The following is a 27,443-nucleotide window of genomic DNA, read 5'->3' as shown; positions in this document are numbered from 1 at the left end:
TAATTTCGCTCCAAATTTGTTCCTCCATATCCGTCCCACGAGCTGGTGGCCTATAGAATACACCAAGTAGTGTAATCGCACCTCTATTGTTCCTTAACTCGAACTCAGTACCCAGGAGAAATTCCCTCGTTCCTGGGAACTTTGTATTAAGCAGAAGTTAGCAGCAAAAAGTGTTCGTGGTGGGACTGAGAAATGTTTAAACAACAGGCACCCTGCAAAACAGAGCTCCAAGTGTCGGTTCAAATAAAGTCCTGAACTGACAGAGCAGCGGGCAGATGAGGATTGAATTAAATCCCAATTCACTGAATCTAAAAAAGGTTTAAATAAGTGAATCTGTCAGGAATGAGATTCCTGAGCCTGTGCTTGAGCTGAAACTTGATCGTTCCCGTTCTGTCAAGAAAGACTGGCAGGCGGCTCCCAGACAGGGCTCAGGCCGGGACTGGCAGCTCTCCGCTGGTAACGGCTGGATTCGAGAGCGGAGCTCCTGCGCTGTTGCTGCTGCTGCTTCTGCCTCATCGAGTCCCTTTGGCGGTCGGTACCGATCTCCCTCCTATGGATCCGGCTCTAGTTAGCTCCTGTGGGTCTCGTGGCGCACCGGTCGCGCGTCTGACTGCAGATCAGAAGGATGCGTGTTCAAATCACGTCGAAATTATCTCTTTTTCGCAACCTTTCAGCGTCACTCTGTTTTATCGCGGGGCAGTCTTTCAGGGATGGTCCATTCACTGTGTGCAAAATAATATTTATCACAGAATGAACACACCACAGAAGGAGGCCATTCGACCCATCAATTCCTTACCTGCCCTTTGTAAGAACAATCCCATTGGTCCCATTCCCCGTCCCTTTCCCCGTGGCCCTGCATTTTCCCCCTTCAAGTATTTATCAAATTCCTTTTTGAAAGCCACGATTGAATCTGCTTCTACCACCTTTTCAGGCAGCGCATTCCAGATCATAACCATTCGCTGCGTAAAAAAGATTTTCCTCATGTCGCCTTTCGTTCATTTGCAATCACCTCAATTCTGTGTCCTCTGGTTCTCGACACTTCCGCCAATGGGAACAGCTTCTCTTTATTTAGTTCATCTAAACCATTCATGATTTTGAACACTTCTATCAAATCGCCTCTTAACGTTCTCTGCTCTGAGGAGAACAACGGCGTAAATGCGGTCAATTAGCTCCAATTTATTTATTTGTTCATGAAACAAAAAGTTAAAGACTGGCAAGGCGTTGTGCGAACGGAACTCACTTCTTTAAGACAATAAATCCAATCGCTGCTTGGGCGCTGGGTTGAAATCGTACTACTGATAGAATTTCTGGCAATGTTCATTTTGACCTGTTTGCAGAAAACCCAATTGTCGTGCGATGGAGCAGAGGAAGTGAAAGAAGCTGAAAGTGGAAGTGCAGATATTAGTTTGATCACAGTGACTGGACACGTTTCCACAGGTAAACGCCTGTCACCTTAAGATTCTTTCCAGCAGAGTGGGACAGGTGATCAGAGTGACCGGACTCTCGCGGCGCAATCGGTCAGTGCGCGGTCGTTTTCTGACAGTGCATGATCGGGAAATGGCGAGATTGTTAATTCGAGTCTCAGCTAAATCAAACAATCCTTTTGCTTTTGAACATTTCGACCAGAGTTGAAGGTCCAATTGGTGTGTTCCAAAATGCATCTACTTATTTGAATTGCCATGTGGTTCCTCCAGACTACTCTGTTGCAATCGCAGATGAGATGTTTAGTATTACTTGTTTTTAGGAGGGAGGCTGCGGTTTTGGAGACGCAAACTATGATTTTGATCCATCTGCAAATCCTGGGATTTAACTGGAGCTTTAAAACAGCGTCTCAGACCGCTCAGCCGGGATACTTTCCATCCGATACGACAGCAGCAGTTTTACAGGAATAGAATTACTACAAGCAAAAATTCTACCCCTCAAGCACCAATGCGCGCACCGCAGCAGGATGAATGTGTCCAGTTTGAAACCTGTCTGAAGGAACATGCAGTCTGACAGAGCCGGAAGTCCAGCAGATTGACTTTCGGTCTGAGCAGATGTTGAGTCTCCTCCTTGAGAGTGTTTCTCCAATCCTGCTCAGAGTGGATTTAGAATCATAAATTCGGGTGTGACTGGAGCCACTTGTGTAAGATGAAGTGTCGGGGGCAGTTTCACATCCTTGACGGACATTAATGATCCTGTTGCGGTTTTGCTGCAAAATTTCACTTCCCAGCTCCCGAAACTAAAATTCAACTTTGGTGGGACTCGAACCCACAACCTTTGAACATCTCCTCCAATTATTAAGTAGAAGTCCAACACGCTATCCATTGCGCCACAGAGTCAGTTATGCAACATGAGGGAGAGCGGGGATCCTGCGCTGTGGTTGAGGCGGTCATGCTGCTATTGCTTCTGTTTCTCACACTCCGAGAGCCGCGGTGGCGGTCTGCACCGATCACCCTCCAATGGATCCGGTTCCAGCCGCTTGTTGTGGGCCTGGTGCAAGAACAGTCGCGTCTGACTCCAAATCAGAAGGCTGCGTGTTTTGAACCAGGTTGAAATCAAAGCATTTTCACTGTGGCTCAGGGTCCTGCCGACTGATTTTAGATCGGGACAGTGTTTTAGTGATGGGATGTTCATTGTTTGTGCAACAAAATCAAAATTAAATTTGATGCAATAATGAGCTTTTTTTCTGTTACTTTCGATTTACACCCTCTCCAGTTTTATGGAGAAACAGTTAACAATGTTTAAGGGATGTGGTGTGCAGTGTTTGTGGAATCAGTGTAATTAAATTTGATACTTTCATCTGTTCCTTCTCCAACCCAGACCCTTATCATTAGATTTGCACCTTCACCCTGTTTACAATAGGTCACTCAGTGATATAAATAAATCAGTAACAATCCCGAAACCTCAGTGGGTATATTTATTCCAATGCTTTGTGATGATCTCGATTTCCATTCAAATTTTCAATCAGCAAACCCCAACGGGTGTTTTGGGTTTGACAAACTAATTTATTATTTGGCTGGTTCCTGGAAATGATCCAATGGGGATTTCCTTACCCGTACAGATATAGAAATAAATACATTCCACCATTTCACAAATGACAGTGCGTAGATAAATATATCGCGATATCCAACGTGGAAAAGCAGCTCTTCATGTTCTTAAACAAATTTCCTCATTTTATTTTATTAATCCACTTACGTTTCAATGTAGAACATATATTCAGAGCATCTCGCTAAACTTAAAGAATGGTAAAACAATTGCAGATTTTACAAACACATAACATGCGATCGTATAAGTAAGATTAAGGCCGACTTTGTGAAATTTTTATTCTAATTGTCTTTATGATGGTGCGAAAAATATTTCTAGATATCCGTCTCCAACTTAACAGAGAAACTAAAATGAAAACCGAAAGGATTTTTCAAAAACTATTTGGAGCGATTTGATCGGTTCCACTTCTCCTTTCTTTAATTGTTACCTTTTGCTAATTGTTCATCTTGATCCGTTTGCTTCATTTTTTCCTCAGTCATTTATGGTGAATTTTCTATCTGGTAACGTTCTTAAATATTTTATTTGTTTGTTCCCTTCCTCTTGACTTGTGAATTGTTGACCTTCAGGTAAACGTCTGAAGCAGAAATGTGTTTATATTCAGGAGTGACTCTGAAGTGTAAGACCGAGAGGTGATGCCGGATGTGTGACCGAGAGAACAACTGCTGGAGGCAGAACTGTCCGTAACTTAACATACCCCGTGTGGCATTGCACATGGTAAGTCGGATGACAATGTTTTATATTGACTGAACGGCTATGTATATAACACACAACGGATTTTACTGCTGCTTGAACTCCACAAAGTATAATCACCATAAATGACCAAAGTCTCAGATCAGTTAGAATTGAATTGCTGTTGTTGAGGGGAGTTTGTGCATTGGAAGGAGTTTATACATTTACAGCTCCAGGTAAAACTGCAAACCTCCCTCACCTGGAGGTTACGTCACCATGAGGTGTCCAGCTTTCTTTGCGCTTCTGGACTTCTGAAGTGTGATTGAACCTTACCAAAAGTTTCCTATAATTAGGAATGAAGGAAGGTATCAGTGTAAATTTGAGATATAAACGTGGTTGTTTCACTGGGTACCATGGGAACCAGATACACTGCTCATTCCAGTTATTTGTCCAGCAGAAATCAGAAATCATTCTCTTCAACTTTACTCGCTCGAAGGAAAATGAAACAAACAAAACTGCTAAGTTCTTTGTTTCAGCTTCTTCTGCTGGTTTACGTTCACTCACCGAGAAAGTGACAGAGAGAGAGACTGAGAGATTGGATTGGCTTTTTCACTTTATAATCTATTACACTTTGTAATTATTATAAGAGACGGTTCCATCCCAACTGTCCTGTGCCTGACATTCTCATTGATATTTGATGTGTTCTAACTGAGTTTCTACGAATTGCACATTGCGGACAAATCCTGAACGCCGAAAACTGCTCTGAATTCAGCTTCGCTTCGCAACCTTTAATGGAGATGGGTTGCTGGTTGTCGGTAAAGAAGTTTGTAAAATAAGCCCTCTGGAGCAATATCCTCAAAACATGTTTTGGACACATGCGCAGGTCAAATATCTTACATTAAATGTAACGAATATACAAATACGTCACAGGTGTTAATATTAACACATAATGATACGAGGAAGGAGGCATTGGTGGATCTGGTTTTGCTGAATGAGGTGGGTCAAGTGGAGCAAGTGTCAGTGTCATATTTAGGGAACGGTGATCATAGTATCATAAGATTTAGATTAGTTATGGAAAAGGAGAAGGAGTTATTTCGAGTAAAGTACTTAACAGGAGAAGGGCCAATTTTAATGGGTTGAGAACATACATGGCCCGTGTAAATTGGGATCAAAGATTGGCAGGCTAAAATGTAATCGAATAATGGGTGGCCTTTAAAGAGGAGATGTTTCGGGTACAGACTAGGTCGATTCCCAAGAGGGGGGAAGGTACGGAAACGAAAACCAGAGCTCCCTGGATGACGAAAGAGATAGGTGGTTAAATGAACCAGATAAAGGGGGTTTATGATAGATATCAGTTTGACAATACAAGTGAGAACCAGGCTGAATATAGGAGGTACCGTGAAAAAGTAAATAAGAGAGGCAAAGAGAGAGTATGAACATAGTTTGGCGGCTAACATAAAAGGTAATCCAAAAGTCTTCGATAGGCATTTAAATAATGGAAGGGTCATAAGAGGACGGGTGTGGCCGATTAGGGAGAAAAAGGAGATCTACGCATGGAGGCAGAGGACATCACTGAGGCCCTAAATGAGTACTTTGCATCTGTCTCTACCAAGGAAGAAGATGCTGCCAAAGTCACAGTAAAAAGGGAGGTAGTTGAGACACTGGATGTGTTGAAAATTGATACAGAGGAGGCACTTGAAAGGCTGGCTATGCTTAAAGTTGATAAGTCACCCGGTCCGGATGGGATGCTTTCAAGGTTGCTGAGGGAAGTAAGGGTGGAAATTTCAGAGGTCCTGGTCATAATCTTCCAATCCGCCTTAGATGCAGGGGTGATGCTAAAGGTCTGGATGATTACAAATGTTAGATGCTTGTTCAAAAGAGGATGTAAGGATAAACCCAGCAACTACAGGCCAGTAAAATTAAACTCGGTGGTGGGAAACTTTTTACAAACGATGATCCTGGGCCAAAATGAATAGTCACTTGGGCAAGTGTGGATTAATAAAGGAAAGCCAGCATGGATTTGTTAAAGGCCAATCGTGTTTAACTAACTTGATTAAGTTTTTTGATGAGGTAATAGAGAGGGTTGATGAGGGCAATGCGGTTGATGAAGTGCCACATAACAACAAGAAGAAGAACAACAAGAACAACAACTTGCATTTATTTCGGTCCTGTAACGTGCTGAAACGACCCAAGGCGACTCACAGGAGAGATTATCAAACAAAATTTCACACTGAGCCACATAAGCAGGTATTAGGACAGATGAACAAAAGTTTGGTTGAAGAGGTAGGTTTTAACGAACATCTTAAACGAGGAGAGAGGGGTAGAGAGGCCGAGAGGTTTAGGGAGGGAATTCCAGACCTTAGGGCCGAGGCAGCTGATGGCACGGCCGCCAATGGTAGAGCAATTAAAATCGGGGATGCAAAAGAAGGAAGAATTGGAGGAGCACTAAGATCTCGGAGGGTTGTAGGGCTGGAGGAGTTTACAGAGACAGGGAGGGGCGAGGCCATAGAGGCATTTGAAAAGAAGGATAAGAATTGTAGGGCTGGAGGAGGTTGCAGAGATAGGGATAGGCGAAGAGATGGAGCGATTTGAAAACATGGATGAGCATTTTAAAATCGAGGCTTTCCCGGACTGGGAGCCAATGTAGGTGAGTGATCACAGGGAAGGTGGGAGAACGGGACTTGTTGAGCGTTAGGATACGGGCAGCAGAGTTTTGGATGAGCTCAGTTTTATGGAGGGTGGAAGATGGAAGATGAGCCAGGAGACCATTGGAATAGTCCAGTAATAAGCTTGTCAGCAAAATTGAAGCCATCGGAACAAACAGGGGCAGTGGCACCATGGATGCGAATTGGCTAACTGACGGGAAACAGAGTGTAGTGGTAAACGGTTGTTTTTTGGACTGCAGGAAGGTAGACAGTGGTGCTCCACAGGGGTCGGTACTAGGATGGCTGCTTTTTTTGATATATATTAATGAATTGGACTTGGGTGCAGAGGGCACAATTTCAAATTGCAGATAACATAAAACTTAGAAGCGCAGTAAACAGTGAGGAGGACAGTAATAGACTCCTAGATGACATAGACAGTCTGGTGGAATGGACGGACACATAGCAGATAACATTTAATGCAGAGAAATGCGAAATGATACATTTTGGAAGGAAGAACGAGGAGATGCAAAATAAACTATATGGTACAATTCTAAAGGGGGTGCAGGAAATGCGACCTGGTGGTATCTGTGCACAAATCTTTGAAGGTGGCAGGAGAGATTGAGAAAGCGGTTAAAAATTATACGGAATCTGGGGCTTTATAGATAGAGGCATAGAGCACAAAAGCAAGGAAGTTATGTTAAACCTTTATAAAACACTGGTTCAGCCACAACTTGAGCATTATGTCCAATTCGGGGCACCGCAGTTTCGGAAGGATGTGAAGGCCTGAGAGAGGGTGCAGAAAAGATGCAGAAAAGAAGGTGCAGAAATGGGTCCAGGGATGAGGGACTTCAGTTCCGCGAATAGACTGGAGAAGCTCGGGTTGTTCTCCTGAGAACAGAAAAGTTTGAGAGGAGATTTGATGGAAGTGTTCAAAATCATGACGGGTTTAGATAAAGTAAATCGAGAGAAACTGTTCCCATTGGCGGAAGGATCGGGAACCAGAGAGCACAGATTTAAGGTGATTGGCAAAAAACCAAAGGCGACATCAGGAAAAAAAAAAGCAGCGAGAAGTTCTGATCTGGAATGCACTGCCTGAAAGGATGACGGAAACAGATTCAATCGTGGCTTTCAAAAGGGAATTGGATGAATAGTAGAAGGGAAACAAATGCAGGGCAAAGGGGAAAGAGAGAGGGAATGGGACTAACTGGATTGCTCTTACAAAGAGACGGCACAGACTCGATGAGCCAAATGGCATCCTTCTAAACTCCAACGATTCTATGATTTGTCAAGCTCAAAGTGCTTGCTACTTCAGTGAGAGGTCCGTCTGTACAAAGAACGAGCACTTCCGCATTGCAGTTCAGCAGTCCTTTCCTTGTTGGCTCCGGAATTAATACAAATACGGCCTGTGTTTTTTTTTTATTCGTTCACGGGATGTGGGCATCGCTGGCGAGGCCAGCATTTATTGCCCATCCCTAATTGCCCTCGAGAAGGTGGTGGTGAGCCGCCTTCTTGAACCGCTGCAGTCCGTGTGGTGAAGGTGAGAATCCCTACGTGGTCAGTTTTTGGTAAAATATTAAAATGCCTACGTGGCAGGGAAGCGGAGTGCAAAATGGTTGGAGAGGGTTGATTGGTTAGTGACTGAGATTGGTACAAGTGGCCTGGCCTCCTGCTGGGCCATATGTTTGCTTAGTCAGCAGGCCTGCATTGTCTTATCAATGATAGGTCTTTGATGTGAGTCAAGGACTGGTCTGAATGTCTCCATGTTTATGGCAGATCAATATAGGTAACGAGCTTAGCCAAAGTTGAAAGACATTCCAGGTTGGGAGATAAGGAACAGAAGGAACAGGGAAGAACATTCCAAGTTGGAAAGTGAGGAAGTTATCCCCTTTGATGTCTAACAGCAACATGGTCAGCACATGATTATTTATGATTGGCCGGAAATAATGTAACCTCGCATGGCAACCTATGCCCGGCTTATGATTGGTGTTGACCCTCGTTAAGTATGTTCCAACCCTATTGATTTGTATAAAAACGTGTGGATTTCTGTATGTTTTTGTTCTTGCTCTGCCAGCATAGAGGGACTCTATCAGGAGTCCAAATCAATGCTGCAGACTAAGAACCCTGCTATTAAAGATGTGTTGAACTTTAAAATGTATTCGACTTCAGTTATTACTGAACCAGACTGAGGGGAAAGAATCCGGATCGTCATTTGGTGGCAGCGGTGGGATCTTAACGGTCGTTCACCGAGAGTTCGCGGAGTAAGAGGCGGATTGTCTCAGACACGGAGGAAGGAAATGGCGCCCCGATGTAAGTAGTCTTAATTTACTACGTTGGTTTTCCTCCAATCCGTCAGTCTGACGACGAATCGTCCAATCGCTAACACTCGCGTGGCGTCCTTACAAGATTCAGGTCAGTCTGGCGAATACACAGAAAGAGCAGGTAGGTCAGTGGTTAATATCACTGAGGGAATAACTTGTAAGCGGTAGGTCAGTGGTTAATATCACTGAGGGTAGTCAGGGTTTAAGTTCCTGGTGATTGGATATAAACAGGAACTATTGATAAAACTTAGATGCCGCCAAAAAGGCTCAGGAATTAATTTGGAAAAATAACAGAGGTACCACAGCCAAAGAACTAATTGCTTTATGGAGACAGTACTGTAAAAAAAATGGATAGAATTAAGTGACTAGACAAACGTTTAAAAGACAGAGACCCGAAAAAGAAAGGTTTTGTTGTTTAAGTGTACTGTCCCTTTAAAAAGCCTGTCTTGATCAGTGTTTTTTTTTTCGGTGTTGTGGGCCACGCCCCCTTCTTACTGTGTCTTACGTGTTTTCTTCCTTTGTGTAATGTATCTGTCTTGTCGTGTGTTTAATTCTGATACTGCTGAATTAAAATTGGAGTTATTGAGGTTAAGTGACCTATTAAATTCTGGTTCTTATAAAGTGTGGGCATGTTAAATTCCAGACATGGGATCTTCAAAAAATTGGCATTTTGAATGTTTATTTTGTGATTGGCTGTGGTTTAAAAAGAGGTTAAAAATTAACGGGATACATTAAAAAAACTATCTGGTATCACTGTGATAGGAAAAGTCGGAAAGCTGGAACAGCTCGGAGCGTTGATTATAATCACATCCACTAAAAGTATGTAAAAAAGTGTGCAAAAATATAGTACAAAGCCATCCACAAATGTGAGAAGTAAACAAAATCAGTCAAACCTGTGTGAAGTGAAATTTTGAAGGTGGGAACTTAATCTCAAAAGGGAGAAGGATCAAGTTACTCCTACCACAAGAGCAAGTTAATATTAACCCCTTCCATCCCAAGAAGCCAGACTGTCATGCCAAGACCAGTTCAAACAGATAGAAATGACCCAGTCGGTTGAGAACTGTCTGAGGCTAACCATTACACAGGTGAATATGAGGTAATAATTGGTATAGGTTATATTAGTAAAATTGTCCCAATCACTCGGAAATGCCAAAGGCTACAATTGACTGAGATATAAGTTTTCACGCTGCAGTGAAAAATTGATAAGAAAGGAATGTAAAACAAATCATATGAAAAGGAAGCATAAGTTAGACAATTGGAAGTCCATTACTTGAGCTATGTACTGACACAGGGTACTAAACACCTATCAGTTTTACCCTGCCACAGTATGATAAGGAAGTTTTGACAAGTTCTGGGGCTATTCAATTTTATTTGAAATTAATAGTAGAATACAAGATCTGACCAAAGAGGGGAGACCTTCCCTGACAAATTATATAACTCGCATTGAGACTGCTAAGAAAACTCAACAATTAGATCAACACCTCCTAACTCAAGTGTTAAAACAAAGAGCGACATGGAATGGAGGTGGACATCGTAAAAAGAGATAGGCAAATATGGAGACGTAAAGATCTGTGATAAGTGATATAGCAACTGCCTTTGCCTCAGTTGTTAACACCATTGATTTGACAACATTAGATCAAAAGGTCAGAGATTTAGGGTCTCGCATTAAAGATATATTAAAAGATAAATGAAAATACAGATAAGGAATTGTCTGAGGATCAAATGCTGACCATATATTTGCAAAGGATAGCTACAGTGCTAGAAACACATGCCCAAACCATTAATAAATTAATAAAAGAGAATATAACGTATCTTAGCAGGCGGCTGCTAATGATATCTGCTTAATGTGGTTACATCTTGAAAACACAGAGATCAGGACTTGGAGTTAGAAATTCCAGTCTGCAGCCCTGCGTACATCTGTATGTGGGAGAGACAGTGTTTATTTCAGACAGGCTGCGTGCTTCAGAGAGAGTGGAACTAGGCAAATTCTCTCTCCTGTTTTGTTTTCTAAATTTGTTTCGGGTATAGGGATTATTCCTTTGGATAAATAAATAATAAATGAAGATTTGACAAATTAATCACTTGGACTCTCAAGAAGAGCCGCAATGGATTTTCTGTGTTTCTTTTAAAACAGGTGACCCTGGTTTTTTTTGGGACCACGTGAGTGTTGATGGTGCAGGATTACCAAGAGTAGTTACAAAGTTACGGTGCAACCTTTGCTGGAGAAATTTGGTGCAGGAAACGATCCAGTGGTGTTAAAGATTTAAGACCTTAGCTGCAGACATCAGCGGATACCAAATGTCACAGCGTGGTGATATCAACCTGATTCTCTTCTTTTGAAAACATTTTGATCTGTTTTGTTTTAACCTATTTGTTGTCTTCCGAGACAGAATGCTCGAGGTGGGGAGATATGGGAATTTCTCTAAAGTCATTGAATTGGGCATGATAAAAAATCAATCTGGCATAAATATACAATCTAGTGGAAGTCAGGAAAGTGTAGTTGAGAATAGTAAATTGATAGCTTTCTCGTGGAGATATTTGTGTCCTTGCCTATAATGAATAATGAGAAAACTACACTCAATAGCCTGGCCACTACCCTGACATCGGGACCATGCAGGGGGAGATAAGCACTCTAGACACCCCTGATCTTTTTGATAAGATAACCTGAAAACCTAAGAATGGCTACAGTGGACATAAAAGATACAAATGTATGTTGCCATCATCTGAAACGGAGACCAGGATGAAGAACATGATTACAAAGGCCTATGGCCTGGTGAGCTATTGCAACCACTCTTTAAACAAACCAGTTGCTTTTACAGGACTGAATCCTACAGGACATATGATGTGTGCCATGGAAAATGTTCGGAAATACCATGAGGAAGAAGAGACTGGCCAGCAGAAAATTAATATCCAAGAACACTAAGCTCATTCCTATGAGATGCTGCTAGTATGCGGAGATACATGAAGAAGATACATTGAAGAATGAGTCTCAGACAGGCTCAGTTACTTGACAACAGCACAACAGGAAAATGGTTAATGTGGTCCAGGCGAGTGAGAAATCCTTTTTAACAAGGCACTGACACATGGTCCATAGAGAAACCAACTAATTAATGAAACAGTCAGGAAACACTGGTATCAATCAAAAGGACTGAAATTTAAGTAAAGAGGGACACAGTAATTTGGATTTCCAAAATTCAGGGTTAGGTTCCCATCAGTTAACAATAAAATTGGGAGAAACAATATTTAGAAGATATCCGCACGATGGATACAAAATTACAAGATTATGAGGGGCCCAGATAAAGTAGACAGGAAGTACCTGTTTCCCCTAGCAGAGGGTTCAAGAACTAGAGGACGTAGATTTAAGCTGATTGGCTGGAACAAAATTAAAGGGATGTGTTACTAGACATGCTGTCACTGTGTGTCCACATAGTGTTGGACACAGCCTAGAAGCACAGTGTGGGTTTAATAATACCGGTACCAATCGGGATATTAACTGTACCATGGAGGCCCTAGAGGCGGATCTAAAACCCACTTAAGTGGTATATGCCGGAGAGGGCGAATACTGTGTTACAACTAATTTGAAAACGTTTAAATATGCCAATCTAACTTGTGATATTTTAAGTCCAGAATTCTACTCCATTTCTGAAGTCCTGGTTCGGATTGGACCCGAGGAACTGGTAGAGATACACCGGCATAACCTCACCACCGTACAAGTTTCTGAGCATGTCAGAAAGGACTTAAAAGCATATCAGGACACATTTGGGTATCTGACACCCCTGTTGCCTAAATACTTGGAAGCATTGCGAATGGAGATACGCCTCTCCCAGAAGGTTTATTATAACCTACAACAGGACAATAACAACATTAAGCATGACATTGACCAAATTAAAGTCACCACCTGGTGAAATGACCTCTGGAATTTGGGACTGAATATACAGATCCATCTTTGGATTAGATTAATTTCATATGTATTAGTCGTAGTGCAGTTTGTTGTAATGTGCTTCTTGATTTTCATTGCATGTAATAAATGTAAGCAGAGGATGAAGGGTTTGGCAAAGATAGTAAAACAGAGCCTGGGTGAGAATGTCCCCATTGTCTCTGTGGTTTCAACTAAGAACACATCTTAATGGTACCGGGAGTAGCACCCGCTGGGGTAAGGTGCATGTAAAAGGGAAGACAATTATAGTTTGATAGGATTATCAGATGCTCTGCCTCTCGTCCACCCGGACTGGTGGCCAACACGAAGGGAACCTGGTTAAGATGAGGTACAGCATCTAACGGGATATTGTAGGGAGAATTTGGATTAAGGGATATAATGGGGAGGGCACCAATTCACAGGTGTAAAATGGTCTGAAAGGTACCATTCAGTCTAGTTAGGCTGGAAACAGAATATAAAGCACCATAGGATATTTGACTATGTTAGCCTTTTCAAACTAACATGAATAGGTTTAGCTGACCAAGGACATTCGCAGCTTACTTGAGAGATGTTTAGAAGGAGTCTGTTCCTGAGAACAGATAAGATACAAAGGCGTATTGATGAAACATGTCTGTGTTCGATTGGGACTTCTCTAGTTCAAGGGCTAGTCATATTCATTGTTATAATTCTTATAGTTTATTGCTTACTTAAATGTTGTTGTTGCTGCAGAACCTGCAGAACCAGTGAGCACCGTAATAATTGGTTATCATAAAATGATAAAAGGGGGGAATGAGAATCCCTACGTGGTCAGTTTTTGGTAAAATATTAAAATGCCTACGTGGCAGGGAAGCGGAGTGCAAAATGGTTGGAGAGGGTTGATTGGTTAGTGACTGAGATTGGTACAAGTGGCCTGGCCCTCCTGCTGGGCCATATGTTTGCTTAGTCAGCAGGCCTGCATTGTCTTATCAATGATAGGTCTTTGATGTGAGTCAAGGACTGGTCTGAATGTCTCCATGTTTATGGCAGATCAATATAGGTAACGAGCTTAGCCAAAGTTGAAAGACATTCCAGGTTGGGAGATAAGGAACAGAAGGAACAGGGAAGAACATTCCAAGTTGGAAAGTGAGGAAGTTATCCCCTTTGATGTCTAACAGCAACATGGTCAGCACATGATTATTTATGATTGGCCGGAAATAATGTAACCTCGCATGGCAACCTATGCCCGGCTTATGATTGGTGTTGACCCTCGTTAAGTATGTTCCAACCCTATTGATTTGTATAAAAACGTGTGGATTTCTGTATGTTTTGTTCTTGCTCTGCCAGCATAGAGGGACTCTATCAGGAGTCCAAATCAATGCTGCAGACTAAGAACCCTGCTATTAAAGATGTGTTGAACTTTAAAATGTATTCGACTTCAGTTATTACTGAACCAGACTGAGGGGAAAGAATCCGGATCGTCAAAGGTTCTCCCACAGTGCTGTTAGGAAGGGAGTTCCAGGATTTTGACCCAGCGACGATGAAGGAATGGTGATATATTTCCAAGTCGGAATGGTGTGTGACTTGGAGGGGAACGTGCAGGTGGTGTTTTTCCCATGTGCCTGCTGCCCTTGTCCTTCTTGGTGGTAGAGTTCGTGGGTTAGGGAGGTGCTGTCGAAGAAGCCTTGGCGAGTTGCTACAGTGCATCCTGTAGATGGTACACAGTGTGGCTACGGGGCACTGCTGGTGAAGGGAGTGAATATTTAGGGTGGCGGATTGGGTGCCAATCAAGCGGACTGCTTTCTCCTAGATGGTGTCGAGCCTCTTGAGCGTTATTGGAGCTGCACTCATCCTGGCAAGTGGAGAGTATTCCATCACACTCCTGACTTGTTCCTTGTAGATGGTGGAAAGGCTTTGGGGAGTCAGGAGGTGAGTCACTCGCCGCCGAATACCAAGCCTCTGACCTGCTCTTGTAGCCACAGTATTTATATGGCTGGTCCAGTTAAGTTTCTGGTCAATGGTGACCCCCAGGATGTTGATGGTGGGGGATTCGGTGATGGTAATGCCGTTGAATGTCAGGGGGAGGTGGTTGGACTGTCTCTTGTTGGAGATGGTCATTGCCTGGCATTTATCTGGCGCGAATGTTACTTGCCGCTTATGAGCCCAAGCCTGGATGTTGTCCAGGTCTTGCTGCATGCGGGCTCGGACTGCTTCATTTTTTGAGGGGTTGCGAATGGAACTGAACACTGTGCAGTCATCAGCGAACATCCCCATTTCTGACCTTATGATGGAGGGAAGGTCATTGATGAAGCAGCTGAAGATGGTTGGGCCGAGGACACTGCCCTGAGGAACTCCTGCAGCAATGCCCTGGGGCTGAGACGATTGGCCCCCAACAACCACTACCATTTTCCTTTGTGCTCGGTGTGACTCCAGCCACTGGAGAGTTTTCCCCCTGATTCCCATTGACTTCAATTTTACTGGGGCTCCTTGGTGCCACACTCGGTCAAATGCTGCCTTGATGTCAAGGCAGTCACTCTCACCTCACTTTGTTGTTTAATTCAGAAATGGGGTAAATATCAGATGGAATAAAAAGGCACTGCTGGGAATCGAACCGAGGACCTCTTGTGACGAAAAAGGCAATTTGCCCAGCTTTTGCAAATTGATGATACAAATTAAGCTACAACGACCCCACCACCTCTTCCTGATATCTGTCTGTTAGCGTTTGAGGCAGTTTGTATTTTTCTATTTCTCTTGTCCATTTCGCTGTGTTTACCGATACTCTGTATCTCTCGCTGTGTTTACCGATACTTTGTATCTCTCGCTGTGTTTACCGATACTCTGTATCTCTCGGTGTGTTTATCTCTCTGTGTCAATCGTGGGCTGATTCTGAATAAACAATGAATTAAATGAGGAGTTTTGGACAATTCTCCCTCTGACACTGAGGAACCAATGAGCGAAACTTTATTATAAGGTATTGTTTATTGTGAAACAGCAAAGAAAACATTGCATTTTGAACGATTGAGGTTCAGTTCTGTGCAAAAAGAAACTGAGACCACAAGGTGTTTGCAACAAGCCGCCTTTTAAGTTGATGTCAGGCTCGCTAACATTGCAGCACGAGGTGTAGATACCGCGCTGATGATCTTCATGTGTATCCGGGCCTTTCAGACACTTCGTGTGGCACAGGAGCTTTCCAATCCCCTGGACACCGACACATCCGTCGAAGTAGCATTCACCGGCAGGACCGACATCTCGCCCCCTTTGCCAGACTTCAGCAAATTTAACGATGAAAATACAAAACAGGACGTGTCGTGAGAGTGCGCTGTTGTTTTATAAAGTGTGGGAGTCCATATATGAGTGTGATGTTCACATATGAACTGTGGGTGTGTATATATGAGTGCGATGTTTAAATATGAACTGTGTGTGTATATATGAGTGTGATGTTTGTTTATGAACTGTGGGTGTGTATATATGAGTGTGATGTTTGTTTATGAACTGTGGGTGTGTGTTTTCTATTAGTGCGATGTTTATATATGAACTGTGGGTGTGTATATATGAGCGTGATGTTTGTATATGAACTGTGGGTGTGTATTTATGAGTGTGATGTTTGTATATGAACTGTCGGTGTGGAAACATGAGTGCGATGTTTATATATGAACTGTGGGTGTTTCTATATGAGTGTGATGTTTATATCTGAATTGCGAGTGTGTATATATGAGTGCGATGTTTATATACGAACTGGGGGTGTGCACACATGAGTGCAATGTTTTTCGATGAATTGCGGAATAAACAGGAGCTGCAATTCCTCCTGCGGTTATGTTTTCTTCCAAGACAATGATGTAAAGGGATACTTTGATAAACGGTCGAACTAGCTCAGTTGGGAGAGCGTTGGACTGAAGATTTAAAGGTCCTTGATTCAATCCCGAGTTTCGGCAGTTTTTGGTTATTGAGTTTCTTCTTCCTTGCTTCGATTCTCGCATTTTATTACAGTGAAATTTGATACCCGCCTCTGAAGTATTGGGGATGAAATAGAGAGGCATCAAGGATGGGAAATATTTTTTCGTCTTGATTTAGTTTTTATTTCTCTGTTACCATCTGCCTTTTTCTCTTGTTTTTTCTCTCTCGGTGCCGGGGGACAATTTCATTTGATGCATTTGTCCTAAACCGATGCCTTTTCCACATCTCGGGGCTGTCAGACCCGCTCTGTCTGTCTGTTGCTGCTGATGATTATTAATGGGAACAGGCCGCGAGTTAAACATTTCTCTGCAAACCGGAGAAAGACAAATTAAAAGAAAGACGTGTTTCTCCGGCCCAGGGGCAAAGTTACAATGGATGTTATTCAATCACACTGTCCCCGTGAATTTGTCTGTGGACCTGTTTGTCAGGCTTGCATTTTAAAAGTTACAAAAACCCGAAATAAATAAAGCAAATTACAAGAATGTAATCCGTGATCATGACATTACGGCATACTCTTTGCAAATGAGCTAACCGGCGGTCCGAACGGCTGTTTAATTAATTGTTGTACCTGCATGCTGGTTGGTAGCGATTTCTGGACTTGGACCCCGAAATCTCCCTGCTCCTCCACAGTTCCTTTTTTCTCACCATTTAGAAAATAGCCTGATTTATCTTTATTAGATTTAAAGTGGATGACCTCGCTCTCCCCCACATTGAACTCTATTTGCCGCAGTTTTGCCCACTCACTTAATCGATTAATTCCCACTTTTCAACGTCCTGCTTCGATCTACCTGACTTGTTGCGCCACCAGAAGGCTGCGTGTTCAAATCACGGGGTCACCGTCACTTCTCGAGCTCATCGGATTCTGGCTCGTTCCGGAATGAATGTTTCATCTGCTTTTTCTCAATAAACAGAACCTTGCTCGAAAGTCTGCTTCCCAAATTTCAGGAAGGCGTCTCATTCTGGCCTTGACTTTTGATCTTGACCTGCAGTTGAAACTTTTACAAAGAGGGAAATAAGTCGCCAAATCGCTCCACGTGAATCTGAAACGCTTTGGGAAGAAGTTCAGTGCAAACAATCAATACATTAAAGGCCCCTCAATGAGCTGCACTTTCATTGAATGAGTGTTGTTCGCCTCTCGGCTTTCATCTCACTGAAGTGAAGAGTGTGACCGCCTTGTATCTGTCAGCGTGTAAGTGACGAGTTTGGGGTGAGCACGGGTCGTCTTTTTTTTTGAAATCTCACCAAGCAACAGGGAAAAGAAACTTCGAATCAAACTGTCCCTGTCAGTGAAGAATTGAAGTGAATATCGCTCCAAGCAGATCTGGACAATGAGCAGCGCAGCCGCACATGAGTCCCAAATCCACCCTCTCGCCACTCGGCAATCACAACTTTACTCCGTCCCATTATCGCCACGCTGAAATCAAGTATTTCTCGAACACCTTTTTTTCAACATCATAGTTACTGGTTTAATAGTGAAGACTACGGTCCGCTTCACTGTAAGTGCAAGCGACAACTTTGTAGACATCGTGTCGTGTCACAGAGCTGCTCCTTGGACCTGCTCATTTCATCTCATCTCATTTTCAGCAAACCTGAATATTACTGGAATATAGAATGGCGAATCACAGCTCAAAAGGTCAATCCTCTCGACCACGAGGGGACTGAGTCTTCCAACATACGGTGGTTAATGGCAAGCTTGGCTTCATGTTCAGAAATAATACAGCACAGATTTTCACTCATGCAAGCTGCACACCCTTTATTTTGGAAAAGTAAACTGATAGTCAGACAGCTATTATATTAATCGCGGCAAGCTGAAGCTTTAGCTCGGTGAATTAGTCCTTCAGCAACTACAAAGTTGTGTTTCTGTGGCGCAGTTGTTTAGCGCGTTCGGCTGTTAACTGAAAGGTTTTTGGTTCAAGCTCCACCCGGTGGACGCTGGGTAGTAACTTTCACCTGAACATTCAATGTCTCGCGTTTCCAGCATTCGAATGTGTGTCCTGTCTGAACGAAAATATACAGGTGAGGTGCCTGAAGATTGGAGGGTAGCAAATGTTGTGCCTTTGTTTAAGAAGGGCGGCAGGGAAAAGCCTGGGAACTACAGACCGGTGAGGCTGACATCTGTAGTGGGTACGTTGTTAGAGGGTATTCTGAGGGACAGGATCGACAGGCATTTGGAGAGGCAGGGACTAATTAGGAACAGTCAGCATGGTTTTGTAAGTGGAAAATCATGTCTCACGAATTTGATTGAGTTTTTTGAAGGGGTAACCAAGAAGATAGATGAGGGCTGTGCAGTAGACGTGCTCTGCATGGACTTTAGCAAAGCCTTTGACAAGGTACCGCATGGGAGGTTGTTACATAAGGTTAAATCTCATGGGATCCAAGGTGAGGTAGCCAATTGGATACAAAATTGGCTTGACGACAGAAGACAGAGGGTGGTTGTAGAGGGTTGTTTTTCAAACTGGAGGCCTGTGTCCAGCGGTGTGCCTCAGGGATCGGTGCTGGGTCCACTGTTATTTGTTATTTATATTAATGATTTGGTTGAGAATTTAGGAGGCATGGTTAGTAAGTTTGCAGATGACACCAAGATTGGTGGCATTGTGGACAGTGAAGAAGGTTATCTAGGATTGCAACGGGACCTTCATAAATTGGGCCAGTGGGCCGCTGAATGGCAGATGGAGTTTAATTTAGATAAATGTGAGGTGATGCATTTTGGTAGATCGAATCGGGCCAGGACCTACTCCGTTAATGGCAGGGCGTTGGGAAGAGTTATAGAGCAAAGAGATCTAGGAGTACAGGTTCATAGCTCCTTGAAAGTGGAGTCACAGGTGGATAGGGTGGTGAAGAAGGCATTCGGCATGCTTGGTTTCATTGGTCAGAACATTGAATACAGGAGTTGGGATGTCTTGTTGAAGTTGTACAAGACATTCGTAAGGCCACACTTGGAAGACTGTGTACAGTTCTGGTCACCCTATTATAGAAAGGATATTATTAAACTAGAAAGAGTGCAGAAAAGATTTACTAGGATGCTACCGGGACTTGATGGTTTGACTTATAGGGAGAGGTTGAATAGACTGACACTTTTTTCCCTGGGGAGTAGGAGGTTTAGGGGTGATCTTATAGAAGTCTATAAAATAATGAGGGGCATAGATAAGGTAGATAGTCAAAATCTTTTCCCAAAGGTAGGGGAGTCTATAACGAGGGGGCATAGATTTAAGGTGAGAGGGGAGAGATACAAAAGGATCCAGAGGGGCAATATTTTCACTCAAAGGGTGGTGAGTGTCTGGAACGAGCTGCCAGAGGCAGTAGTAGAGGCGGGTACAATTTTGTCTTTTAGAAAGCATTTGGACAGTTACATGGGTAAGATGTGTATAGATGGATATGGGCCAAGTGCATGCAATTGGGACTAGCTTAGTGGTATAAACTGGGCGACATGGACATGTTGGGCCGAAGGGCCTGTTTCCATGTTGTAAACTTCTACGATTCTATGATCCTGTACCGTGAAAATTGCCCGCTGAGTGCGTCTAATTTTCCACCATTTAATCTGCTGTCTGAGAAATATTCAAAGAAAACGAGATTGGCTTGAAAGAATTCGGATTACTTCTTGTTTCCACAATGAATGACACTCCCTTTTTTTTGGAAAAGTAAAATGGCATTCACATTCCGACAGGTTTCAGTTGATTTGTGAGAGATCTTCAAAGGATCAATCTCCGGTTAAGGCGGCCTTTTTATCTCTCTCTCTCTCTGTTGGCAGAATCCAAAGTGAAATTGGAGCTCGACTAATCAGACAAGAAATCAGGAATCATTTTAGCAAACAAAATACGGCCGGAAGCTGGAACTCTCTCATCCCAAAGATGTGGATTGAGGCTCAATTCAAATTTTGAAGTCTGATATTGATAGATCTTTTTTCCGGTTCGGTTACCAAGGGATATGAGTCCAAGCCGGGGAAACAGAGATGAATTACTGATCACCTCATGATCTAATTGAATGGGACAGCAGGCTCGAGGGGCTGAATGGTCTTCTCCTGTACCGATGTTACACTCCTGCTCAGTGCGGGGCTGAACGACTGGTAAGAGGCATCAGACTTGACTCCAGAATGAAAATCGGGTGTTCAGATTCTGCCACCTTGGGATTGTCGAACAAACTGAACCCCGACAGCAAAGTGACCACCTGCCTCTCTGCAATAATAGGATGAGAATGAGCCCTGCCGCTGGCCCGGCGAGCTCAGTCGGTAAAGCACGAAATTCCTAATCTCAGGGTCTTGGGTTTAAAGCAAATATTGGGGGTTTTGAGTTATATTTTTCACAGTGGGTGATGAAAGGTTCAAAGTGCAACCTCTTATCTTCAGTTCATGAAATCCAGTTATATAAACAGACACAACACTGAGCTGTGTGAAAGAAAACCGTGAGCGTTGCCAAATATCCAGTCCGTCCCGGTACTATCTTCTCATTACTTCCACATGGGACACGGCAGATACCGTTTCAATCGGTTTCATTTCCGCTGTTATTAAAAATGTTGATAGTTAGGATGTGTAATATTAAGAAGATGCCAACTCTGGATCCATTCGCCTCTCTGATACCTCCTGATACCCACTTACCCTCCTTGATTCTCCCTGATCTCCTCATCTTCTCTGATACCCTCAGAGAGTCCATTATCCTCTTTCAACCTTGTCAGCACCCTTTACACTCTCTGATACCCGCAGTCCTCACCCACTGATACGCCCTGAGAGTCCTTACACTCTCTGATACCCTCTGGCAGTCCTTCCCCTCTGTGAGATCTCAATATACTCTCTGATACCCTTTGACTGCCCGCTCCCCTCTTTGAGCCCCGTTACACACTCTGATGCCCTCTGATAGTACCTTCCCCTCTCTGAGATGCCCTTGCCCCAATGGATCGCCACGAAGAAGCGATTAGACGCCCTGAGGCATTCTCAGAACCCATTACCGTCCCTGCTATCAAAGTGCGGTGCAACTTCACAGGTGAATCTACCGGTCTGTGTTCAGGATGAGATCCAGAGTTTGATCGGTCGCTGCTGCTTCCGCCTCTGAGAGCTCCATCGGCGGTCGGTACCGATCTTCCTCCTATAAACTGGGTGTGGATGTATGAGTGCGCTGTTGATTTATAAACTTTGGTAGTTTACGGATGACAGCGATGTTTATATATGAACTGTGGGTGTATCTCTATGAGTGCGATGTTTATATATGAACTGTGGGTGTATCTCTAAGAGGTCGATGTTCATATATGAATTGTGGAATGAACAGGAGGGGCAATTCCTCCTGGGGATATATTTTCTTCCACGACAATAACACAAAGTAATCTTTGGGTGCAGAGCCGAAATAGCTCAGTTGGGAGAGCGTTGGACTAAAGATGTGAAGGTCCTTGATTCAATCCCGAGTTTCGGCAGTTTTAGGTTGTTTACTTTCTTCTTCCTTGTTTCGATTCTCGGATTTATTTGCAGTGAAATTTAATTCCCGCCACTGTAGCATTGGGGATTGAATAGAGAGACATCAAGGATGGGAAATATTTATATCGTTTGTATTTGGCTGTTATTTCACTGTTACCTTCTGCCTTTTTCTCTTGGTTTTGTCTCTCTCGGTGCCAGGTGACTATTTGATTTGTCCGAAACTGATCCATTTTCCACATCTCGGGGCGGTCAGACCCGCTCTGTCTGTCTGTTGCTGCTGATGATCATTAATGGGAACAGGCCGCGAGTTAAACGTTTATCTGCAAATTGGAGAAAGACAAATCAAAAGAAAGACGTGTTTATCCTGCCCAGGGGCAAATTTACAACCGATGTAATTCAAAAACGGTCCCCGTGAATTTTTCTGTGGATTTTCTTTTTAAAGCTTCGATTTCAAAAGTTACAAAAACGCGAAATAAATAAAGTAAATTACAAGAATCGAGTCCGTGATCATTATGTTACAGTATACGCTTTGCAAACGAGTTAACCGGCCGTACCAACGGCACATTAGGCTGTTTAATTAATTTTTGTACCTGCAGCGATTTCTGTACTTGGACCCCTAAATCTCTCTGCTCCTCCACAGCACCGAGTTTCTCACCATTTAGAAAATACTCTGATTTATCTTTCTTAGATTTAAAGTGTATGACCTCGGTCTCCCCCACATTGAAATCTATTTGCCACAGTTTTGTCCACACACTTAATCTATCAATTCCCACTTTTCAATTTCCTGCTACCATCTGCATTTCTTCCTGCGTCACCAGAAGGCTGCGTGTTCAAAACACGGGGTAACCGTTGTCTTTCGAGCTGATAGGTTTCTGTATCGTTCCGGAATGAATGTTTCATCTGCTTTTTCTCAATAAACAGAACCTTGCTCTATATTCTGGTTCTCTGGTTCTCAAATTTGAGCAAATCGTTTCATTTTGCCCTCGACTTTTGATCTTGTGCTGCGGATGAAACTTTTGCAAAGAGGGAGAAGAAGTCCCCAAATCGCCCCACGTGTATCTCAAACGCTTTGGGAAGAAGTTCTGTGTAAACAATCAGGAATTTAAAGGCACCTCAATGACCTGCACTTTCATTGAATGACTTTTTTTCGCCATTGGAATCGAGGTGAAATCGCTGTCGGCTTTCATCTCACTGAAGTGGAGAGTGTGACCGCCTTGTATCGGTCAACGTGTTAGTGACGAGTTTGGGTTAAGCACGGGTCGCGTTTATTTCTGAATTCTCACCAAGCACCGGGGAAAAGAAACTTAGAATCAAACTGTCCCTGTAAGTGATGAATTGAAGGGAATATCGCTCCAAACAGATCTGGACAATGTGCAGAGCAGCCGCACAGGAGTTACAAATCCACCCTCTCGCCACTCGGCAATCGCATGAACTGAACTTTACTCTGGCCCGTGTCACCGCGCTGAAATCGAGTCTTTCACGGCCACATTTTTTCTTAACATAATAATTACTGGTTTAAGAGTGAAAATTGTCGTCCACTTCACTGTAAATGCAAGAGACAACTTTGTAGACACCGTGTAGTGTCACAGACCTGCTGGTTTGTCCTGCTCATTTCATCTCATCTCATTTTCCGCAAACCTGAATATTACTGGAACAGAGAATGGCGAATCACAGCTCAAAAATCAATCCTCTCTTCCACGAGCGGACTGAGTCTTTCAACATACCGGTGTTTAATGGCAAGGTGAGTTTAATTTTCAGAAATAATACAGCACAGATTTTGACTCGTGCAAGCTGCACACATTTTATTTTGGAACAGTAAACTGATTGGAAGAAAGCTGTTACATTGAGTGCGGCAACCTGAAGCGTCAGCTCGATGAATTAGTCCTTGAACATTTGCAAGTTCTGTTTCTGTGGCGCAATTGGTTAGCGCGTTTCGCTGCGAACTTAAAAGTTGGTCGTTGGAGGACACGAAGGCAACCTTTTACCTTAACATTCAGTGTCTCGCAAATTCTTGGGTTCGAATGTGTGTCTTGTCTGCCAGAAAATGTACCGCAAGCATTGCCAGCTGAGTGCGTCTGATTTTCCACCATTTATTCTGCGGTTGGATAACAGGCATATGAAAAATATCCAAAAAAACGAGGTTGGCTTGAACGAAGTCGGAATACTTCTTGACAGAGAAGGTTCGAAGGTTGCAAGCGAGCTCCTTCACACTGACATGGATATTTCTGCAGTGAGCGACATCAGACTGTTTCCACAATGAACGTCACTCCCTTTATTTTGGAAAAGTGAAATGGTATTCACATTCCGACTGGTTTCAGTTGATTCGCTAAAGGATCAATCTCCGGTTCAGACGGCCTTTTGCTCTCTCTCTGTTGGCCGAATCCAAAATGAAATTGGAGCTGGACCAATCATGCAAGAAATCAGGAATCACTTTAGCAAACAAAATACGGCCGAAAGCTGGAACTCTCTCATCCCAAAGGATGTGGATTGTGGTTCAATTCATAATTTGAAGTCTGATATTGACAGATCGTTTTTCGTTTCGGGTACCAAGGAATATGAGTCCAAGACGGAGAAACAGAGATGAATTGCAGATCACCTCATGATCCAATTGAATGGGGCAGCAGGTTCGAGGGGCTGAATGGCCTTCTCTTGTCCCGATGTTCCGATACTGCTCAGCGCGGAGCTGGACGAATGGTAAAAGACATCAGACGAACTCCAGAATGAAAAAACGGGTGTTCAGAAGTCGATACCCTGAGATTGCGGAACGAACTGAACTCCTGCAGCAAAGCCAACAGTTGTCTCTCTGCAATGATAAGATGGAAGAATATCGGCAGTCGGCCCGGCTAGCTCAGTCGGTAGAGCATGAGACTCTTAATATGAGGGTCGTGGGTTCGAGCCCCACGTTGGGCGATTTGTGTTCTGCTTTGCACACTCGGTGATAAAATTTTTAAAGTGCAACCTCTTGTCTCCAGATTCGAAACAGGCACAACCCTGAGCTGTGTGAAAGGAAACCGTGAGCGTTGCCAAATATCCACTCCCTCCCGATTCTACCTTCTCGTTACCTCCACATTTTACACGGACAGGTTATCGATTCAATTGGATTCACTTTTTGTTGTTATTAAAAATGTTGAATGTCAGAAAATGTAATATTTAGTAGATGCCAACGCTGGAACAATTCGCCTCTCTGATACCTCCTGAACCCCCCTTACCCTATTTGATTCTCCCTGTGCTCCTTATCATCGCTGATACGCTCTGTCTCTTACCTTCTCCGATACCCTCAGAGAGTCCATGATCCACTTTGAACCTTGTCAGCGCCATTCACCTGCTCTGATACCCATTGATTGCCCCTTACACAGATGCGCCCTGAGCCGCCTTACACTCTCCCATACTCGGCAGTCCTTCCCCTCTCTCAGATCTTAATACACTCTCTGATGCCATCTGACTGCCCGCTCTCCTCTTTGAGCCCCCTTACACTCTCTGATGCCCTCTGATAGTACCTTCCCCTCTCTGAGATGCCCTTGCCACAATGGATCGCCACCAAGAAGCGATTAGACGCCCTGAGGCCTTCTCAGAAGCAATTACCGTCCCTGCTATCAAAGTGCGGTGTAACTTCACAGGTGGATCTACCGGTCTGTGTTAAGGATGAAATCAAGAGTTTGATCGGTCGCTGCTGCTTCCGCCTCTGAGAGCTCGATCGGCGGTCGGTACCGATCTTCCTCCCACAAACTGGGTGTGGATGTATGAGTGCGCTGTTGATTTATAAACTTTGGTAGTTTACGTATGACAACGATGTTTATATATGAACTGTGGGTGTATCTCTATGAGTACGATGTTTATATATGAATTGTGGAATGAACAGGAGGGGCAATTCCTCCTGGGGTTATATTTTCTTCCACGACAATAACACAAAGTAATCGTTGGGTACCGAGCCGAAATAGCTCAGTTGGGAGAGCGTTAGACTGAAGATCTGAAGGTCCTTGGTTCAATCCCGAGTTTCGGCAGCTTTTGTTTGTTTACTTTCTTCTTCCTTGCTTCGATTCTCGGATTCATTTGCAGTGAAATTTAATTCCCGCCACTGAAGGATTGGGGATTGAATGGAGAGACATCAAGGATGGGAAATATTTATATCGTTTGTATTTGGCTGTTATTTCACTGTTACCTTCTGCCTTTTTCTCTTGGTTTTGTCTCACTCGGTGCCAGGTGACTATTTGATTTGTCCGAAACTGATCCATTTTCCACATCTCGGGGCGGTCAGACCCGCTCTGTCTGTCTGTTGCTGCTGATGATCATTAATGGGAACAGGCCGCGAGTTAAACGTTTATCTGCAAATTGGAGAAAGACAAATAAAAAGAAAGACGTGTTTATCCTGCCCAGGGGTAAAGTTACAACGGATGTAATTCAAAAAACGGTCACCGTGAATTTTTCTGTGGATTTTCTTTGCAAAGCTTCGATTTCAAAAGTTATAAAAACGCGAAATAAATAAAGTAAATTACAAGAATTGAGTCCGTGATCATTATGTTACAGTATACTCTTTGCAAACGAGTTATCCGGCCGGACCAACGGCACATTAGGCTGTTTAATTAATTTTTGTACCTGCAGCGATTTCTGTACTTGGACCCCTAAATCTCTCTGCTCCTCCACAGCACCGAGTTTCTCACCATTTAGAAAATACTCTGATTTATCTTTCTTAGATTTAAAGTGTATGACCTCGATCTCCCCCACATTGAACTCTATTTGCCACAGTTTTGTCCAGATACTTAATCTATCAATTCCCACTTTTCAATTTCCTGCTACCATCTGCGTTACTTCCTGCGTCACCAGAAGGCTGCGTGTTCAAAACACGGGGGAACCGTTGCCTTTAGAGCTGATAGGATTCTGTATCGTTCCGGAATGAATGTTTCATCTGCTTTTTCTCAATAAACAGAACCTTGCTCTAAATTCTGGTTCTCTGGTTCTCAAATTTCAGCAAATCGTTTAATTTTGCCCTCGACTTTTGATCTTGTGCTGCGGATGAAACTTTTGCAAAGAGGGAGAAGAAGTCCCCAAATCGCCCCACGTGTATCTCAAACGCGTTGGGAAGAAGTTCTGTGTAAACAATCAGGAATTTAAAGGCACCTCAATGACCTGCACTTTCATTGAATGAGTTTTTTTCGCCATTGGAATCGACGTGAAATCGCTGTCGGCTTTCATCTCACGGAAGTGGAGAGTGTGGCCGCCTTGTATCGGTCAACGTGTTAGTGACGAGTTTGGGTTAAGCACGGGTCGCGTTTATTTTTGAGATCACACCAAGCACCGGGGAAAACAAACTTAGAATCAAACTGTCCCTGTAAGTGATGAATTGAAGGGAATATCGCTCCAAACAGATCTGGACAATGTGCAGCGCAGCCGCACAGGGGTTACAAATCCACCCTCTCGCCACTCGGCAATCGCATTAACTGAACTTTACTCTGGCCCAGTGTCACCGCGCTGAAATCGAGTCTTTCTCGGCCACATTTTTTCTTAACATAATAATTACTGGTTTAAGAGTGAAAATTGTCGTG

At 43.4% G+C, this 27,443-nt stretch overlaps 3 non-coding genes across 3 annotated transcripts; all 3 read left to right on the top strand.

Moving 5' to 3' along the window:
• Positions 1 to 21,829: 21,829 nt before the first annotated feature.
• Positions 21,830 to 21,902, top strand: trnaf-aaa (transfer RNA phenylalanine (anticodon AAA)). Its single transcript has one exon. It is a non-coding gene; the product is annotated as a tRNA-Phe (tRNA).
• Positions 21,903 to 24,740: 2,838 nt separating this feature from the next.
• Positions 24,741 to 24,813, top strand: trnak-cuu (transfer RNA lysine (anticodon CUU)). Its single transcript has one exon. It is a non-coding gene; the product is annotated as a tRNA-Lys (tRNA).
• Positions 24,814 to 25,831: 1,018 nt separating this feature from the next.
• trnaf-gaa (transfer RNA phenylalanine (anticodon GAA)) lies at positions 25,832 to 25,904 on the top strand. Its single transcript has one exon. It is a non-coding gene; the product is annotated as a tRNA-Phe (tRNA).
• The last annotated feature ends 1,539 nt before the right edge of the window (positions 25,905 to 27,443 follow it).

The sequence above is a fragment of the Heptranchias perlo genome, chromosome 20, assembly GCF_035084215.1.
Source record: "Heptranchias perlo isolate sHepPer1 chromosome 20, sHepPer1.hap1, whole genome shotgun sequence".
NCBI classification, from domain to species: Eukaryota; Metazoa; Chordata; class Chondrichthyes; order Hexanchiformes; family Hexanchidae; genus Heptranchias; species Heptranchias perlo.
Note: the sequence above shows the minus strand (reverse complement) of the source record. Positions and strands in the feature narration are given on the sequence as shown.